A 21179-nucleotide genomic window follows, 5' to 3' on the forward strand; every position below is an offset into this window, starting at 1 on the left:
GCTGGCTCATAGGGCATGTGGGAGAGATGGAGATAGCAAGATATATGTAGGATTCAGTGAGTGGTCAGTAAGTGTTGTGAGAAGCTGTAAGGTACAGTATTTCATATAGAAAGAAGTGTCTGTACAAAGCATACCTCTACCTGCCTATATTTTAGCAAAACCAGAGACATTTAACAGAATACTCCTCTCAGCAATTGAGAGTCTTTAGTCAATATACTAAAATGCTTGCCACTCCAGTACAGTGAACTTGCAAAGGAAAAGAAAAACACTTTGTTGGGGCACACTTTAATCAAACTGAAATATAACTTTTATTGTAATTAATTAAATCATGGAAAGCAGCATCCATTGCAAAGTGAAAGTCTCTTAAAGAGATGTGAAGATATAAAATATTCTTATCTGTAAGAGACAACAATCCCTCTTATACTGTAGGTGCCTCTTGTGTGATAGCTGAGTGCCAGGAGCAGATAGATGTGTGATTGCACATTGGTAGCAGATTTGTGCATGGGTAGCAGAGTTTTAAGAGCACACAGCTAGTAGAGAGCCAGGAATCCATTATAGTGCACTGGCAGGGACATTGGTAACAAGATACCAGGAAACTTACTGTAGGTTTATCACTAATGGCAAGGGTTAAAAGAACTTTAGAGAACAAACAGGTAACAATAATTACAAGAATACAATATTTCACTCAGGTAATAAGGCTTGAAACAACGCAAGATACTGTAGCAGACTGTTGATACAACAATGTTGCTTATCTGCTCTATAGCTGGAACAGCAGGAAATCAAGATATAGCAATTTAGAATCTGATATTACAGCTATAAACTCCTCAATTAGCAGAGAATAGGGCTTCAGGCAGACATGCATCCTCTTTACAGAGCATATTCAAGACTAGGTGCTTTCTTGCATCCTACGGGCGCTCTTCACACTGTCACAAGGGGCTACGCCCCCTTAGCCCCTGCACGCCTTTCTGGGGTTCAATATTTGTATTATATGGAGTATTACATGCATTCCCAGTTTTATTATTGGTTAAATATCGCATGACGAAAGGGCGTCAGATGGTGAAGGGGCGTAGCCCCTTGCGACGGCGTGAACAGCGTCTGCAGGGCATTTTGTACAGAATGTAGCAGGTGTGTGGAGGACCGCGGAAGGGGGAGGGTGTCTGTATATGCCTCAGGTGGAGGAGGCGATGGATGCAGAGGGGGCGGATGGGGGAGGGGGTTGGAAGGCGCTGTGTGTGGGGGACCGGTGGGCATGCCGTGGGTGGGGAAGGGGTAGGTGCAGTGCTGCTGTGGATGGGGTAGAGGTTCCAGAGGCACTGCAGGTGGGAAAGGGGCACTGGAGTGCCACGGGTGGTATAGGGGTCTGGAGGTGCCGTGGGTAGGGGAGGGGCAGGTGCGGGAATGCAGCAGATGGAGTCTGGATGCACTGTGGGTGGTGGAGGGGCCGGTGCGATGGTGCCGCGGTTTGGGTGGAGGTAGGTATATTATATATGTAATACAGAGGCAGCGTACAGTAGTATATATACAGTATAAGATAGGGGGGAGGTGGGTTACCCTGTATGTGCCAGTTCATGACGCTCTCCAGCCGCTTCAGCCTCTGGATGATCCGCAGGATGTTCCCATTGTCCTCAGCCTCCAGCCACCTGCTACTGCTGCTGCCACCGCCGCCAGTGTCGGGGGGCTCCGGTGCCCGCACATAGCAACCAGTCATGTAGTTGGTTACCCAGCCCCCGTAGAGCAGGCAGAGGATGTTACTCATCCCACTCAGGATCACACAGGTGGACAGGAGCGGTTTGGTTTTCCTGGTACAAACCACCCTCAGCTCCCTCCATATAGCGGGGACCGGGGGGGGGGGGGGGGAGGCCGGAAACTGGGAGGGGTTAAGTGTCACTGGACGGACCGCACAGACAACTTACTGGAATCTCTGCCACTTCTCATCGCAGTGACCGGCAGCGGCCCCATGAGAGAGCGGGGACCAAGCGGGAGCCACTCATGGCTCTGCTAGCAGCACGGCCAGCCAATCACAGTGTGGCCTTCCGCCATGTGTCCAATGGCTAGTGGTGGGGGCGGTGCTTGTACTGAGCCTCAACCTGCTGCTGCTGCTCTCTCCGCACATTCTTGCACTCGCTATAGTGTATATATAATATCATTTACTGTTGCTATATATACTGTTATATTGTATCACTATACTAAATATATATATACCTATATTTTTGGCCAGATCTGTGACTCTATGACTCTGACTCTGCCCAGCATTGTGACTCCGCCCAGCGTTAGAAAATGAGTCACAGAGTCACAGATCTAGGCTTATATATAAGAGATGCTTCTAAAGAAATTAAGATGATGAATAAAACCAATTAGATATATTTGGCCGGATGTAATGAAGTCCATTATGGCAGGAGGTCCTTTTTCCCGGCTGAACTCTGAATTTTTTTTAAAGTGGCAATCATGTACAAAAAAACGTCTGAGTTCAGTCGGGAACCCGCACCTCCGGCCGGGCCAACCCGGATTTCCTTACATCCGGACCATTGTGTATAATGACACAATCTTGCACCCACACATGTCATCTAAGCTCTTCAGTATTATATTTGTTATATCCCAATTACTCAGTGTATATTGCAGCAATATATTATAATAGAGGTCCCGTGCGAGAGGGCCCCTCTCTCTGCCATATTATTATTATTAGTAGGAAGGGAGGAGTTTTAATGAAATTCATATTTAAGAACAAAATGTCTTGTTAATATTTTTATTTTTATTTATATAACCTTAACATATTCTGTTGCAATTTACAATTAAAGTTAGCAAAACATTAAAAAAGAGACTTGGGAATAATAGACAAAGCAAAAAGAAGGCCCTACTCTAGGGTATTTAATAATTTTGTTTTGCTATTTATTATTTATTTACTTTTTTTTTGCAATACAGGTTGAGTATCCCTAATCCAAAATGCTTGGGACCAGAGGTATTTTGGATATGGGATTTTTCCGTATTTTGGAATAATTGCATACCATAATGAGATATCATGGTGATGGGACCTAAGTCTAAGCACAGAATGCATTTATGTTTCATATACACTTTATACACACAGCCTGAAGATAATTTTAGCCACTATTTTTTATAACTTTGTGAATTAAACAAACTGTGTGTACATTCACACAATTCATTTATGTTTCATATACACCTTATACACACAGCCTGAAGGTCATTTAATACAATATTTTTAATAACTTTATGTAGTAAACAAAGTTTGTGTACATTGAGCCATCAAAAAACAAAGGTTTCACTATCTCACTCTCAATCAAAAAAGTCTGTATTTCGGAATATTCCGTATTTCGGAATATTTGGATATGGGATACTCAACCTGTACTAATATAGAGACAAATAATAGAATTAACTTTTCCTAGTGATACTAAGTATAGTTTTGATTCTACTCAGATACAATCTGTAAGATACTGTACTGGACTTTCTGTTGAGTTAATGGGTATTTGGAGAAGAAGGATGATAATTAATCTTTCCCCAAAAAATTATGGACTAAAAATCGTCATTTCATTTTCCACCATAGTTTGAACACATTGATTGTCTGCGTCCGTCTCATACCACTCTCTGAATGTGCTCTCCAGAACATATGGAATGGACTTGAGGAAACTCTCTTTTAAATCCCTCCTAACAAAGGCAAAGACAATGTTCCAGAGATGGAATGGGAGCCAAAAGCAGAAGAAAGATAGTACAATGGCAATAATGACTTTGAAAGGTCGACCTGATCCAGATAGACTTCTGTTTTTTCTCAACCGAAATGTGATGAGACTGTAACAAACTACTATCATAGTAAATGGGATTAGGAACATGAAGACAAATGTGGAAATGAACATAGCATTGTCCCTGTCTGTATGATCATCTTCCCCATATATGGGAAGGCAGTATGAGATATTGCTGTCGCCTGTCGGAGTCATGAGCAACTTCTGAGAAAGCAAGATATGGGGAACTGAGTATAACGCAAGATGACCAGATAATAACTGAAACTTTTGTAGCTAATTTCAGGGTTTTGTATTTTTTTGACCACACAGGACACATGACTGATGTGCATCGGTCAATACTGATAACCATGAGGAAAGAAGTGCTCACTGACATGTTGAGGAATAGGACAGTGAAGATTGTCTTACACATTATTCGTCCAAATGGCCAATGTCCGTCCATAATCCATTCTGTAATTTCCAGCGGGAAGAGGATGTCAGTTGCAAAGTCAGCTACAGCCAGGTTGAGAAACCATACAATGGTAACTGTCTTCTTCACCTTAAACCCAGCGATCCAGATGACCAGTCCATTCCCAATACTCCCCAGAATGAAGATTACACTATAGAAAATTATAAAAGAGATTTTTAGCGTTTGAAAAATGCCAAACTCTTCTGTATCATCAGTTTCTTCATACTGGTAGCTGTCATCTGTAATATTGTCTGTGACATCTACAGGAAATAAAGTGCCTTCCACAGGAAATAAAGTGCCTTCCACAGGAAATAAAGTGTCTTCCATGTCTTGCAGAGTGCTGTTCAAGAGAAGCAAATATAATACTAAAAATTATATATAAAAATGTACAATCCAGAAGTAATAATCTGTTGTTATTCATACAGCAACAACAAGTAACTGATATGCAGACAACTAGGGAGTTATTCAGAGTTGGTCTCAGATTTTGCTATTTTAGCTAAATCTGTGACCACTAAAATCACATGATGAGAGCTGTGCAGCACAGGGCAAGGCTGCCCAGCATGTGTGGCGCAGCTCCACGATTAAACTGAATTGCGATCGCATCACAATAACCTCATATAGAGGTTGACCCCTGCCTACAAAGGCACCGTCGCCATGTTTCCAATCACAGAAAATGCAAGCGCCATCATTGGCCATCCCTGAAAACGGCAATGATATAGTGTATATCTCACTATCTATCTATCTATCTATCTATCTATCTATCTATCTATCTATCTATATATATTGTGAATGCCAAATTGATTTCTCACAAATATTTAAAATGCCCGCTCTAATATATTTTGTAAATGCCTGCTCCTCTTATTACCATATCCCATAAATGTGGGCAATACATCGCAAAACACTGCATCTCATAAGAGAAAACAATACACCCACACATTATCTGAGTTCCAAAGCTCATTGATGTATATATTTGTTATTAAAAGGATATGGATTCAATATATATTACAATGTACAGTATACCTATAGTTACAACTCATACAGTAAGCAGTTAATACATACAGTTACATACAGTTTCATGCTGTTACATACAGTTTCAGTTACAGGCCAGTGATATAATTACCATTACCTCCAATGCATCTTATGTGTCTCTCTCTCTGTATATAAATACAGGAACTGATCTGCAAGCAACTCCTTCATCCTCTGGTCCCAAAAAGCAACTAACTTCCTGTGTGGTCAGCAATGTGTTATCTAGTTTATGGGGGAGGGATTCATGATGAGTCACCAGTCCCTTTGTATATGCTAATCATGTACAGCCTTGAAGACATCCAAAGGGCTGGCATGAGTTTCCTGTCCACTACCTGTTTGGAATATCTATTGTTCTAATAAAAGTGATTTTAGCTTTTATACATTTAATCATAATTCCGTTTTGCACTGCCCTACAACTTAATAACAAGTATCAAATTAATCTACACATTAATCTGGTTGCTTTAATAGTAAATATGACAGGTCTATCTTGTATCGTTCAAATAATACACATACATGACATTACTTCATTAGATAATTTTAAATCATCATGATGTCTGGCGCTTGATATTATTATAATTATTTACTGCATAAAAAAAAGTGTCGAATCCATCTCTGTGGCATGTCCGTGTAAATGCGTGTGTTACCATATATTGCTGTGCTCGCTGCGCGTATTTGCAAGTATAGCGAATTATATGTGTGTAGTTTGTATGTTCTCTTTATGTAATATTTTTGACTTCGACAATATATATATATATATATATAGAAACACAATAGTATCTTTATCTCGCGCCAACCCAACCTGGGAGCAGCACAACGGGAGAGATCTTTGTTGGGAGACCTCAGAAGCATACAAGAAAAGCACAAAATTCCTAAGTGTGCTAAAGTGAAATGTAATTACACAATTCTTCTAGTGTTCGTAGGAATGTAGACTGGAAGATGTTTAAATCTGGGACGTGTAACAGACACCCCTCACCTATTAGGCACCCAAAAAAGAGGCCAACAGGCCAATTAGTAAAAAGTTATTTTAATAACATACAATTGAACATATGAATTTTTTTATACACAGTTCAAAGTTTAAAATTGTATCAATAAGTACAACCAAAAAAATATACAACCAACACTTTTGTTAGATGGACTTTAGATACTCCCTCACCTTTTGCAAGGTGCAAGCTGGAAAGGGAGTATCTTCACAAATTAGGTTGTGATTTTCTGACTGACAAATCCAACGCGTTTCATCTTATCGACTTCATCAGGGGTAACTTGTTTGGGGGGGAAAGGAAATGATGTTCTATTTCAGAAAAATTACTAATGTAAATTGAGAAAAAATTATGTATATGTGGTATGCAATAAATACCTACCAAATATGGAAAAAAAGGACTAAATTGCTCTCGAGTTTATATAGAAAGGGTCATAACCTAAAATTACAAAATTATAAATATAAGAAACCCATTCTTCTTTGTATTTTTTGATGGAATTACTAGGATGTTTTTTATTATTAGTAGTATAGATGGTAACTAGATATACCTCAAATGTAAAATTAATCAAAATCTCCTATATCGAAACTTAGTCTATATAGAACTTAGTCCAAAACACGGCCGCGGAACTGATTCCAAAACCAAAACACAAAACCCGAAAAATTTCCGGTGCACATCACTAATATATATATATATTGATTCGAATGTGAAAGATCTTGACCGCACAGTCTAGAGAACAATGAAAATAAAAGATATCTAGGCTGAAGGACAGTCTCTAAATGAGTAACCAATCCTACCCCAAGTTTCCTATATATTGCACTATTGTGCTTGTGTACCGATTGAGGGCTATGGGGGGTGCTCCCTGAGAGTTTGGGTTACATTTTGCAACAGAACTTTACCTTGAGTGGTAAACAAGAACTCTCCTAAGTTGGGGCACTCTGTTAGTGTCGTAAATATATATACAGTACCCTTGGATCAATAATAGGGAAAGAAAGATAGAAGAGATATAAAGATAGAAGAAAGACTCTATTTAAACTTAACTTTTATTGTAGATTACTTAAAATATTCAATAGATAACACTTACTTTATCTAAAAAGGCGAAATATAGACACACTACATATATCACAACATTTAACACACTAAAAGGTACAGTAGGAGTAAGAACTATAATGGGCCTTAGCCCTCTCTATTGATAGAGAATATTTCTATGAATGACACCTTCAGGTTTTAAGTCAAGACCTTATGGCGGTTTTCTTGGTTCTGCTGCCTCGTATGTGCTTTTGCATTATATACGTAGGTGAGAGACCATTACTTGTGCCAGTCTCTAGAGTCACAGACAGTGCCAGAACATTAGCGGAGAGTGTTTTATTCACTTCTACTTTTGGTTGATGACCTATGGTCAGCGCAGCCAATGAGAGAGCTACTGACACTTCACCTGCTCTGGTGTTGAAAAGAGGACAGAGTGTATGAAGGCAAGACTATATGACAAACTTCGTGGTTCTGCTGCCACGCATGTGCTTAAGCATTATATGCGTGGTGAGAGACCATTACTGATGCTAGTCAATGGAAATATAGATTAGGCCAGTCAAGCATGCACTGTGTCTCATTCGCCTCAGATGTTGGCTGATAATACTCAGATCAGTGCAGCCAATTCAGGGGTTACTGACACCTTGCTATTGTGGTCTTGAAAGTACAGAGAACAATGTGAATCTCATCTATGATCATCTATTGCATATTGACACCAATAAGGACCACCATATTCCGTATGTCACAGAGAGGACATCATTCTCTAAATCCCTTCATAGGTTTCGTTCAAATTTATATTTCTTAAGTGCACATTTGAGTTAGTATGTAACTTTTTTAGACCACTGTGATTGAACTTGAGTATTGCTGGCTCTAGTGTCCAATTTGCCTTAATATCTTATACTCGTCTACCGTGTGTTACGCACACCAGTGCTAACAGGAGTATACCGGTGTATGAACAGAGAGGGATGCGAAGCAAACGAACTCACAGACAGTATAACATAACATACACAGGAGGTGATGGAATAACTAATAAACACAAAGTGAACGGAGAAGCCCAAAGGCTCAGGAACTGGGTGTCTCCCTAGTGTCAGAAATGCTCAGATGGAATAGAGCGGACAATGAAGCGAGATGTAGTGATTTAACATGTGGAGCACCCGAAATGATGTTGCTAAGAGCAACAGAAAAAACCCCATAGGGTTACCAACGGGTGTGGGAATAAACTCCTTGGTCAGAGATAGAAATATAGACACAAGGAGAGTATCCACAATCCTAACCCCCACTTGCAGGGCACAGGTTCAGCTTACTGCCACTAAACTGACACCTGGACGCCCTGCACAGTGAGGGAGGATTAAGCAAGCAGGTCTGAGAGTACAGCCGCAAACCTGCTGGGTTCACAGAATAGCAAAAGAACCCCAGCAGGTTAAACAACTGACTCCAGTCTTACTGCTAGGTCCGGATTGGCAGAATGAAGTACCGAATCCCAAGGCCTATTCACAGTAAGCAACAAGTAAATACAAAGTCACAAAGTACTAGCTAACTCTCTGGAACTGACTAACAAACAAAGATTCAGCAGCATTTGCCTAGCCTGAGAGGATGGTTTATATAGCAGGTGCTGTCCACGCCCCACTCAGACCTCACAGACTGTGAGCACAAAACCAGCGCTGGATTCCCTGCCGTGCACAGAGCCTGTAATCACTACACAGTAAAAACCCGGACCGGAGTATCAGCTGCGCTCAGGTTACTTCGCTAACACTTGCCTCCCGGTTGCCATGGCGACGTGGCAGCAAAGAGCAGGAGATCCTAACAGTACCCCCCCTCTGACGAGGGGTCAAAGAACCCCTACCACCGGGTTTATCGGGGAACTGCGAGAAGAAAGAGCGTATCAGTCTGGTGGCATGAAGATCACAACTGCGCACCCACGACCGCTCCTCCGGGCCATACCCCTTCCAGTGCACCAAAAATGATAGCCGGCCCCGAACCATCTTGGAGTCAAGAACCCTTTCAACCACAAACTCCCTCTGACCCCGTATAAGAAGAGGAGAAGGTCTTCCACTGGAAGAAGGATTACTAACCGCCAGTTTTAAAAGGGAACAATTAAATTTTTTATTGATACCCAATGAACGGGGCAGATCTAACTGAAATGCCACCGGATTGATAACCCTGGTGATCTTTTAAGGACCGATGAACCGGGGGCCTAACTTATGAGATGGCTGTCTCAACTTCAAATTCTTGGTGGACAACCAGACGAAGTCTCCTAATTTGAAGCTGCAGGGTCTTCTCCGCTTATCAAAAACCCTTTTGGTCACTAATGACACAGACACAAGGGCTTTCTTCACTTTCCTCCAAATACCCCTAAGGGCCGAAACCACAGAGGAACCACCAGGCGTGGAATCCAGGGGGTCAAAAGAATTGGCCTTAGGATGATGCCCATACACACAAAGGAAGGGAGAGATCCCTGTAGCAGAGTGAGCCGCGTTGTTATAGGCAAACTCCGCCATGGACAGATGAGCAACCCAGTCAGTATGACACTTGGAGACATAACACCTGAGGAACTGCTCCAAGGACTGGTTCACCCTCTCAGTCTGCCCATTAGACTGTGGATGGTAGCCTGACGACAAGCTCACAGAAATCTGGAGATCAGAACAAAATGCCCTCCAGAATTTGGCCACAAACTGGGATCCACGGTCAGAGACCACATCAAGTGGCAACCCGTGGAGGCGCACAACATGCTGCATAAATAACTCAGACAGGCGTCTGGCCGATGGCAATCCAACCAGTGGTACGAAATGCGCCATCTTCGAAAACCTGTCAACGACAACCCAAATGGCTGTCATCCCCGAGGATTTGGGCAAGTCCACCACAAAATCCATGGAAATGTGGGTCCATGGCTTAGATGGAATAGAGAGTGGATGTAATGGGCCAACAGGAACCCCTCTAGGAGTTTTATTTCGGGCACAAACGTCGAACCACTGATCCACATCCCTAGCCACCGAGGGCCACCACACCGCCCTAGACAGCAACTCCCGAGTTCTGGCAATACCCGGATGCCCTGCCGACCTCTTGGCATGGAATTCCAGGAACACTCGCTGTCTTAACCTAGGAGGCACAAACAAGAGACCTACCGGAAGGTCTGGAGGAGCCTGCTCCTGTGCTCTAAGGACTAATGACAAGAGGTCCTGGGTAATGCCCACTTTAATACATGATGGGTACACAATGGGCAATGGCTCCTCGGTGGTCTCTTGGACTGGAGCAAAACTCCGCGAGAGCGCATCAGCCTTGATGTTTTTTGACCCAGGGCGATATGTTATCAAAAAATTAAAGCTAGCAAAAAACAAAGCCCATCGTGCCTGCCTGGCATTGAGCCGCTTCGCTGACTCTAAATATGCCAGATTCTTATGGTCGGTGAGAATTGAGACCACAAACTTAGCCCCCTCAAGCCAGTGTCTCCACTCCCCGAGTGCATCCTTTATAGCCAACAATTCCCGGTTACCCACATCATAATTCATCTCGGCAGACGAAAAATTACGGGAAAAGTAAGCACAGGGATGAAGGCGATTATCAGACACCCCCATCTGAGAGAGCACTGCCCCAATACCTATCTCAGAGGCATCCACTTCTACCACAAAAGGACGCTCTGGATCTGGGTGTCGCAGCACCTTGGCCGAGACAAATGCCCTTTTGAGACGGGCAAAGGCCGCTTTGGCCTCACAAGACCAGTGAGCAACATCCGCCCCTTTCTTAGTGAGTGCCACCAAGGGGGCCACTATAGACGAAAATCCAGCGATAAACCGTCTATAAAAATTGGCAAAGCCCAGAAAACGTTGAAGCGCCTTCAAACTAGTGGGCTGCACCCAATCAAGGACTGCCTGTACCTTAGAACCCTCCATTTGGAAACCTTCTGAGGAGATAATATACCCTAGAAATGCGATTTGCTGGACTTCAAATTCGCACTTCTCCAGCTTCGCCCCAAGCTGGTGGTCTCTGAGTTTCTGGAGGACGCAGCGTACATGCTTCCGATGTTCCTCCAGGGAATGGGAGAAGATTAGGATGTCATCTAGATAAACAACTAAGAATCTATCCAAATATTCCCTGAGCACATCGTTCATGTATTCCTGGAAGACTGCCGGGGCATTAGAGAGCCCAAAAGGCATCACCAAATATTCATAATGCCCTGAGTGGGTATTAAAGGCAGTCTTCCATTCATCCCCCTCTCTTATTCGGATTAGATTGTAAGCACCGCATAGGTCAATCTTAGAAAAAATGGTGGCAGTACGAAGCTGGTCAAACAAAACCGAAATGAGAGGCAGTGGGTACGAGTTTTTAATCGTGATACGGTTCAATTCCCTGAAGTCGATGCAGGGTCGCAACGAACCGTCCTTTTTACCCACGAAGAAGAACCCCGACCCAACTGGGGACTGTGTGGGTCTGATAAATCCCTTAGCCAAGTTCTCCTGAATGTACTCTGCCATAGCCTGAGTCTCAGGACGTGACAGGGAGTACAACCTGCTCTTGGGAAGCTTAGCATCCGGCAACAAATCAATGGCACAGTCATAGGGGCGATGGGGAGGTAGTACCTCCGCAACTTTTTTTGAGAACACATCCGCAAAATCTGCATAACATCCTGGCAATCCTGGCAAACTTAGCTGTGAGAGCCTTACTGGAAGGCTCAAGCAAATCCTGAAACAATCACTACCCCAACTAAGAATCTCCCCAGAGACCCAGTCAAATTGAGGGTTATGGGCCCTTAACCAGGGTAACCCCAAAACCAATGGGGCGAAAGAACAGACAGTCACATAGAAAGACAATTTTTCAGAGTGTGTGGCTCCAATAAACAAAGGAATTTGGCTGGTGCAGGAGGTAATTTTACCCTGGGACAATGGTTCCCCATTTAACAGAAAAACAATCCGGGAGATTTACTTTCGGCTCCTTAACCCCTGAACTTGCCGCTGCTGCTGCGGGAGCTCCGCTAGCGGCCTGCGGGGTGTTCATTTTAATGGACATCTCATTAAATTGTCGAGTCAGGACCTGCACCTGATCGACCACCTGTTGCAAAATATTTTGAGGGGTATGCTCCATATTCCCACAAAATTTCAACAGGAGTAGGGCTGCTGAATATGTTACGCACACCAGTGCTAACAGGAGTATACCGGTGTATGAACAGAGAGGGATGCGAAGCAAACGAACTCACAGACAGTATAACATAACATACACAGGAGGTGATGGAATAACTAATAAACACAAAGTGAACGGAGAAGCCCAAAGGCTCTGGAACTGGGTGTCTCCCTAGTGTCAGAAATGCTCAGATGGAATAGAGCGGACAATGAAGCGAGATGTAGTGATTTAACATGTGGAGCACCCGAAATGATGTTGCTAAGAGCAACAGAAAAAACCCCATAGGGTTACCAACGGGTGTGGGAATAAACTCCTTGGTCAGAGATAGAAATATAGACACAAGGAGAGTATCCACAATCCTAACCCCCACTTGCAGGGCACAGGTTCAGCTTACTGCCACTAAACTGACACCTGGACGCCCTGCACAGTGAGGGAGGATTAAGCAAGCAGGTCTGAGAGTACAGCCGCAAACCTGCTGGGTTCACAGAATAGCAAAAGAACCCCAGCATGTTAAACAATTCACTCCAGTCTTACTGCTAGGTCCGGATTGGCAGAATGAAGTACCGAATCCCAAGGCCTATTCGCAGTAAGCAACAAGTAAATACAAAGTCACACAGTACTAGCTAACTCTCTGGAACTGACTAACAAACAAAGATTCAGCAGCATTTGCCTAGCCCGAGAGGATGGTTTATATAGCAGGTGCTGTCCACGCCCCACTCAGACCTCACAGACTGTGAGCACAAAACCAGCGCCGGATTCCCTGCCGTGCACAGAGCCTGTAACCACTGCACAGTAAAAACCCGGACCGGAGTATCAGCTGCGCTCAGGTTACTTCGCTAACACTTGCCTCCCGGTTGCCATGGCGACGTGGCAGCACAGAGCAGGAGATCCTAACACCGTGACAATAATAATTAATCCTCAAAGATGATATTAATATATACCCTGGTTCTAGAGAGCAGTGTTGGAAACATAAAAATTTACATGAACCCAGTGGTTTGTTGCCCCCAACAACAATGCTCAGTGTTGAAATAATTATATCATAGTTCCGAGCATAAGAATTGCTCAGAGTTATTACAGGGTGTATTTACAATAGAAAGAGGATATCAATAAACAGTTATAGCACACCTATTTCCTATATAGTACTTCAGGATTCATGCTGTTATAACTGTAAGGTCATTCATAAAACTTGTGCAGATATAATAGAGTTTAACATACTCTGTTTGTGAAGCACACATATATAAGGTCTATGGTTATATACCACTCATAGCGACAGCTGTTTATAAATAGACAGAAAATTCCACTCATCTTACATTAATCGTACAGCTGTCAGCGTGCTATTCCGTTGTTCTATCAGATCCCTATGAAGGGATTTAGAGAACGATGTCCTCTCTGTGACATACGGAATATGGTGGTCCTTATTGGTGTCAATATGCAATAGATGATCATAGATGAGATTCACATTGTTCTCTGTACTTTCAAGACCACAATAGCAAGGTGTCAGTAACCCCTGAATTGGCTGCACTGATCTGAGTATTATCAGCCAACATCTGAGGCGAATGAGACACAGTGCATGCTTGACTGGACTAATCTATATTTCCATTGACTAGCATCAGTAATAGTCTCTCACCACGCATATAATGCTTAAGCACATGCGTGGCAGCAGAACCACGAAGTTTGTCATATAGTCTTGCCTTCATACACTCTGTCCTCTTTTCAACACCAGAGCAGGTGAAGTGTCAGTAGCTCTCTCATTGGCTGCGCTGACCATAGGTCATCAACCAAAAGTAGAAGTGAATAAAGCACTCTCCGCTAATGTTCTGGCACTGTCTGTGACTCTAGAGACTGGCACAAGTAATGGTCTCTCACCTACGTATATAATGCAAAAGCACATACGAGGCAGCAGAACCAAGAAAACCGCCATAAGGTCTTGACTTAAAACCTGAAGGTGTCACTTCCGGTTCCGGGTGCATGGAGTGAGCAGCGCGTCTCACAGCTCTCCTCCGTCCCCGGCTATTTTAATACTTTTACAAGGCTAATTAGCCTCCAATCTCCCCTGCACACTTCTTCTTGCTCCAACTGCACCGCATGATGGACAAATTTGTCACAGCCAGCCAGCCGGCGCGATCGCAGCAGCAAACGCTGCGCCAGGTGAAACGGAGCTCAGATCCTGTAATGGCGCCCGGCAAGGAGACGCACGAGGCTTCTCCGGTTTCAAAGAAGCCGACAACTGAATCATTAGATGCTGACAAGGCCACCACTCAGAGACACCATGACTCCCCCCTTTGCTATGGGGATCTAGTAGAAGCAATTACCTCAACTGTAGGTCCGCTACTCTCAAAAGCGGTAAGTGACATTTCTTCTCAAATAAAGCAGCTAAACATCAGGGTCTCCACCGCAGAGAACAGGATAGGATCAATTGCACACAATTTGGCTGATTATCAAGGCGCTGTAAAAAGGCTGGAAAAGGAAAATTATACTATTACTAATCGCCTAGAAGAAATCGAAAATCGCTCTAGGCGTAACAATATTAGGGTGGTGGGTCTCCCTGAGTCATTCAAGGGCCAATCCCTGGAACAATTTGTGAAAACTACTCTACCGCAACTTTTGGGAATAAATGACCTATGTAAAGATATGGTTATTGAAAGAGTCCACCGTATAGGCCCACCCCCTCGCTCCACGGATACCCACCCCAGGGTTACCATATTCAAGTGCCTAAGCTACACACACAAACTGGAAATCTGGAGAGCGTCCAGGAAACAACCTGTTATTAAATGGGAAGGCTTAACGTTGCGTCTTTTCCAAGACTTCTCAGTAGAATTAACAAAAGCACGAAGAGCCTTCTCGCCGATATGCTCACGCCTAATTGCTGACAAGCAGAAATTTGCTCTGATTTATCCAGCCAAACTGCGCATTTTTGATAAAGACAAGCACTTTGATTTCATGACCCCTGACGATGCAGCTGACTTCCTCTGTGATAAAACAAAATCCTCTGAGGACGATATATCGGACAGGCCTTAATAGCTTAATCTTTTAGATACATACGGATTACTTTAGGGTGCCCTCCCTCTTTTTAGGGGAAGTTTATGTATAGGGATACGTATTACACATCCCATTACATCCCATCCCTGAACAACATGGGGAGATATTCTGGACCTATAACCGGGGACGTTGGGAGCTATGCTCTGGGTTATAGGTGTTATAGTTCCGTTTACACTTTGATTGTTCAGAAAAATTTTGATATTGTCTGGAAGTGACATGTTACACTTGTATTTGCATATGACGTGCGCAGCATGGCACGTATATTCTTTCTTGTTATATGTTTGTATGTCCCCCCCTCCCTCTTGTGTTTTCCTCCCCCCCTCCCCCTGCTCTCTCCTTTTCCTCACAGCATCTTCACATTCCGATACTGAGGTAGGATATTTGCTTTTTTACCAGACTCTCGATGACCTCACTTAAGGTAGGATCCCTGAATGTGGGTGGCTTCAATTCTCCTGCAAAACGCAGGAAAATATTGGTATATTGTAACAAACTGAAACTAGACCTGGTATTTATTCAGGAAGCACATTTAATTAATTCGGAAATGTTGAAGCTTCAAATGTTAGGCTGGAAACTGGTAGCTTCTTCCCCATATACCTCGAAAGCCAGGGGAGTTGTGATATTAATTAAACGTAGTATACCTCTTGAAATTACCAAGATTATTACAGATCCTGAAGGTAGATTTGTTATAGCCCATATATCATTGTTTTCTTCCCCATATGTCCTATGTAATGTATATGCACCCACAATCTACAACAAACAATTTTTCTTACAGCTGATTTCCACACTGACACCTTTTCTCCATGAACCCCTGATGGTGTGTGGAGATTTCAATCTTATTTCGGATAGACACCTAGATAGATCCACTACTCCTAAGTACCCCTGCTCACTACCTAAATTTGGAGTACCCTATTTGATTTCCCGTTTGATGCTGATAGATATTTGGCGAGCTTTGAATCCTACTTTAAAAGAATATACTTGTCTATCGGCCGCCCACCACTCCTTGTCTAGAATAGATTACCTGCTAATCTCACAGACCCTGTTCACTAGAGCTTCCTCAGTCCATATAGAACCGATTTCGGTTTCTGATCATTCCCTATTGAGGTTTGAGTTGCACATCTCTTCGGAGAGGTCGTCTCAATTCTCCTGGCGCTTTCCCTCTCACCTCCAAGCCTCCCCTGATTTTAGAGAAATGCTGGCTGACAGCTGGAGAAAATTCTTGAGCAATAATGAAACACAAGCTACTCTAGACCCTCCCCTTTTCTGGCAAACAGCTAAAGCAGTTTTAAGAGGTGATATTATTTCCTACGTGGCTAAACTTAATAAGTCCTATACTGCTTCTTATCTCCACCTTCAACAGAACTTGTCTGCGGCCTATGTAGATCTAAGTAGATCACACACTACAGACAACAAGCTGAAATATGATATAGCCAAAACGCACTTTGACGAATATCTCACTAGACAAGGTAATAAATATTTTTACAGTGTTAATTTTAAATATCATAGATTTGGGAATAAGACTGGAAAATTGCTTACAAATATCTTGAAGGGTGCAAGATCTTCCGCAGCAGTCCATCCCTTACGCTATCCGGACGGGTCCTACACATCCACCAATAAACAGATAGCGGATCTCATGAAAGACTTCTACTCCTCCCTTTATTCCTCCCCGATTAGAGAGGAATCAAATACCCTATACCAATTCTCCTCAGAGACACCCCCTTGGCATGATATACCTTTTCCCCAACTTACTAATGACGCAAAATCCAAATTGGCATTACCTGTCACACATGAAGAGGTTTCTGCTGTTATTAAGTATATGCAGACATCAAAAGCCCCGGGTCCGGATGGATTTGGCGGGAGCTTTTACAAACTGATGCATTCTGACATTCTGGATTCGCTAGTTTCTGCTTTTAACCACATGCTAAAATCCGGGTCTGTACCTTTATACTTCAATGCAGCGTATATCCGAATTTTGCCTAAGCCAAACAGAGATCTATGCCTACCTACTTCATATAGACCCATATCCTTACTTGATTCAGATTACAAGATATTAGCCAAAATTTTGGCGGACAGACTCAAAAAAGTTTTACCCCAAATTATTCACCCTGACCAAACCGGATTTATAGCAGGCAGGCAGTCGGTCCTTAATGTCAGAAAAGTGGTATCAGCAGTACAACATCTCCAACTTTCTTCAGGCACTGCCCCTCCGGGAGTAGTTATGTCATTAGACGCAGAGAAGGCCTTCGACCTTGTTCTTTGGCCTCATTTATTTTGCACAATGGAACGATTTGGAATACCCCCTATGTACATCTCCTATATTAAGATGTTATACACAAACCCTATTTCCCAAATCATGTGTAATGGCCAATTCTCTGACTGGTTCACCTTGCATAGAGGCACGAGACAGGGTTGCCCCCTGTCTCCTCTCCTCTTTGCAATAGCTATAGAACCCCTGGCTATCCTGTTACGAGAATCCACGGGCTTTAGAGGTATTCACATCTCCGATTATGAGCTAAAAGTGTCTCTGTTCGCAGATGACATACTCCTCTTCATTTCTGATCCTCTACACTCCATTCCGGTAATCATGTCCATAATTACGAAATTTGGTAATATTTCGGGTTACAGGGTAAATGTCGAAAAATCAGAAATAATGCCCTTAGGCTCTTACTCCCTTGATCTCTCCTCTTCCCCGGTATTCTCTGAATTTAAGATTAATTCCACCCAATTGAAATACTTGGGAATTTTTATCTCTAATAAGATACATAAATTATACCAAGCAAACTTCTCCCCCCTAGTAAGCAAAATCCCTACGTTAATGAACTCCTGGAACTCTCTCCCTCTCTCGCTGATGGGTAGGGCTGCTGCGGTCAAGACTGTTATTTTTCCTAAGTTATTTTACGCAATTCAAATGCTTCCCATTGCTCTGAGAAACAGGGACATACTTACGATTAACGCCTCTGTCTCCGATTTTTTATGGAACGGCAAGAGACCTAGAATTGCTCTCTCTAAACTCATGTTACCTAAACACCAAGGGGGACTTAGCATCCCAGATTTTGCGGCTTACACTTTAGCAGTATTCTTTCGTTACGCCAGCGACTGGCTTCTAGATACTTCCACATTTACAGATGTTAGGTTGGATAAGGCCTTATTCCACCCCTATTCCCCTTCAGCGCTACTTCACCTCAAATCTAGTGAGATACCGAAAAATATATGCACTCATGTGATATTTCAAGACACTTACACTTCATGGGTAAAACTTCATAAAAAACTGCATAGGGATTACAGATTCTCCCCTTACCTCCCCCTTTGGGGGAACCCAAACTTTCCTCCCTCCCTTCACAACCCTTCTTTTCAGGTTTGGAAACATAAAGGGATAGCTCTGGTGAACAAAGTCTTTGACCCGGGAGGCAATATCCTCTCTTTTGCAGAACTACAACAACAATACTGTATACCTAACACTCTGTTCTACCTATATCTCCAGATTAGACATTACATACAGTCCCTCCCAATTGTCTTCCCTCTGCTCAACGACTCCCATTTACTGCTTAGAATACTACGCACCAGACCCTTGAGTCACTATAGAATAAAACACCTTTACCCCCATCTCATGGAATCTAAAGCTAAGACTCCGCAACACCCACAAAAAGTTTTCTCAGGTTGGGTTGCGGATTTGCCAAGGCTACGTGGGTCCGAAGTAGTATTGCTTCAAAACTATTGCAGATGCACTAAATATCTCCAATCCGCCTATTTGCAAGAAACCCATTTACGCCTTCTGCATAGAGCTTATATCTCCCCAGCCCAGAGAAAATATATGCTATCTGAGGAAACGGGGAAATGTGTTAAATGTAACATGTCTAATGCGAAACTACTACACTGCTTTTGGGACTGCTCCAAGATACGCAGATTCTGGATGAAAACAATATGCTTTCTCAATGCTACTCTAGGACTTTCCCTGACTCCCTCACCGGAGGCTTGTCTACTGTTGGACTTCAGAGAATGGTCCTTTGGTGCTGGCATCTCACGTTACATCCCTTTTGTGGTCACGGTTCTAACTTTGGCTAAAAAGCTGATATTAATCCATTGGATCAAGAAAACGGCACCCTCCATACATGAACTTAAATCACGCCTTTTATACCTACTATACTTTGATATGAGATCTGTCCTACTCACAGAAGCTCTCCCTTCTACTAATATTTACAAAAAATGGGACTTGTACATAAATTCAATGGGAGATGAAAGCAAATCCATCATATCTTCATTTTTTGGATCTCAACAATGGGCGAGAGCTCGAATGCTACTAACACCCCCTGTGTAATTCTATATATATTATTATTGATGTTTGTTATTCATTATGTAAAGTACACCGCTCGCCTTACCCTCCCTCATACATGTCATAATGGTTTATATGTATGCTTTGGAGGTTAACAGAAATCACCTCCCACTATCCTCACTGTAACACCAGGCGCAAGCCTTACATGTATTCCTCAGGTATCTCTTCTTTACCCTATAAGCTGTCCTCTCCCCCTCCCCCCACTCACTCCCCCCCCCCATCCATCCTACTTTCACATTTATACTTACTTCAACACCTCTACACCTTTCCCAATTTGTGTCAGTCTTGTCATGTTTGTCAGGTTAAAGTTTATCAATGTCAAAGAAGAAAATACACTCAAGGTGAAATGTTTCAGTACTTTTATTGCCCGAATTTTTAACAGCCTTGTTTCTGAATACTAGCAGTATGTAACACACTTAAGAACTGTTTGTACCGTTTCATGTCGAAAATCATAATAAAACGTGTTTAAAAAAAAACAAAAACCTGAAGGTGTCATTCATAGAAATATTCTCTATCAATAGGGAGGGCTAAGGCCCATTATAGTTCTTACTCCTACTGTACCTTTTAATGTGTTAAATGTTGTGATATATGTAGTGTGTCTATATTTCGCCTTTTTAGATAAAGTAAGTGTTATCTATTGAATATTTTAAGTAATCTACAATAAAAGTTAAGTTTAAATTGAGTCTTTCTTCTATCTTTATCTCTCTTCTATCTTTCTTTCCCTATTATTGATCCAAGGGTACTGTATATATATTTACGACACTAACAGAGTGCCACAACTTAGGAGAGTTCTTGTTTACCACTCAAGGTAAAGTTCTGTTGCAAAAAGTGACTAGATGATGTCAGAAGTGATTAGTATCTGACTACATTCTCCATCCATCCCAACTAACTCAATCTCATTCAAGTGTTTTTTGAGATTGATCATTTCTTTTGTTCTGTACTCATTGTCATCTGTGGATAAACAGGAATAAACAGTCTCATTGTGTGTTGGTGTTATGGAAATATGTTTACAGTATGTATTATTTTACATTTATTTACAAGACCGGATTATAGGGGGCAGCAGTGACTGTCACCAAAGCCCCACACAGTCGCAACCATTTACCCCATAGGTGCTTCACTAGCAGCCCTCCCACTCCCCTGGCCCGCACTACTTCTGGATCTTGGAATGGCAGCAGGCAGCCATTAATAGCAGCCCCCACAGTCCCCCGGTGGTACAGCTGGGTGCTGTGTCAGCCTCTGGCATCATTAAAGCAAGGATGTAATTATATTGCGATGCTGCCAGTGTGCAGGCATTGGGAAGATGGAGTGCTTACCTCTGGATCCCCGCAGTAAATTCTCCTTTAATAATTCTGCTGTCACAGCGTGCTAACCCCATATACTGTCCTAGCCGGATCTTCAAAGATGCATTACTGGGAGGAGGCGGGGATGTTCCAGCAGGCTCAGCGTGGCCATGCCTCCTCCCAGAAATGCATTCGTGAAGA

At 42.8% G+C, this 21179-nt stretch overlaps 1 pseudogene; it reads right to left on the reverse strand.

Annotated features, from left to right (window-relative positions):
• Positions 1-3518: 3518 nt before the first annotated feature.
• LOC134965163 (chemerin-like receptor 1) lies at positions 3519-4521 on the reverse strand (annotated as a pseudogene).
• Positions 4522-21179: the final 16658 nt, after the last annotated feature.

The sequence above is a fragment of the Pseudophryne corroboree genome, chromosome 10, assembly GCF_028390025.1.
Source record: "Pseudophryne corroboree isolate aPseCor3 chromosome 10, aPseCor3.hap2, whole genome shotgun sequence".
Taxonomy (NCBI): domain Eukaryota; kingdom Metazoa; phylum Chordata; class Amphibia; order Anura; family Myobatrachidae; genus Pseudophryne; species Pseudophryne corroboree.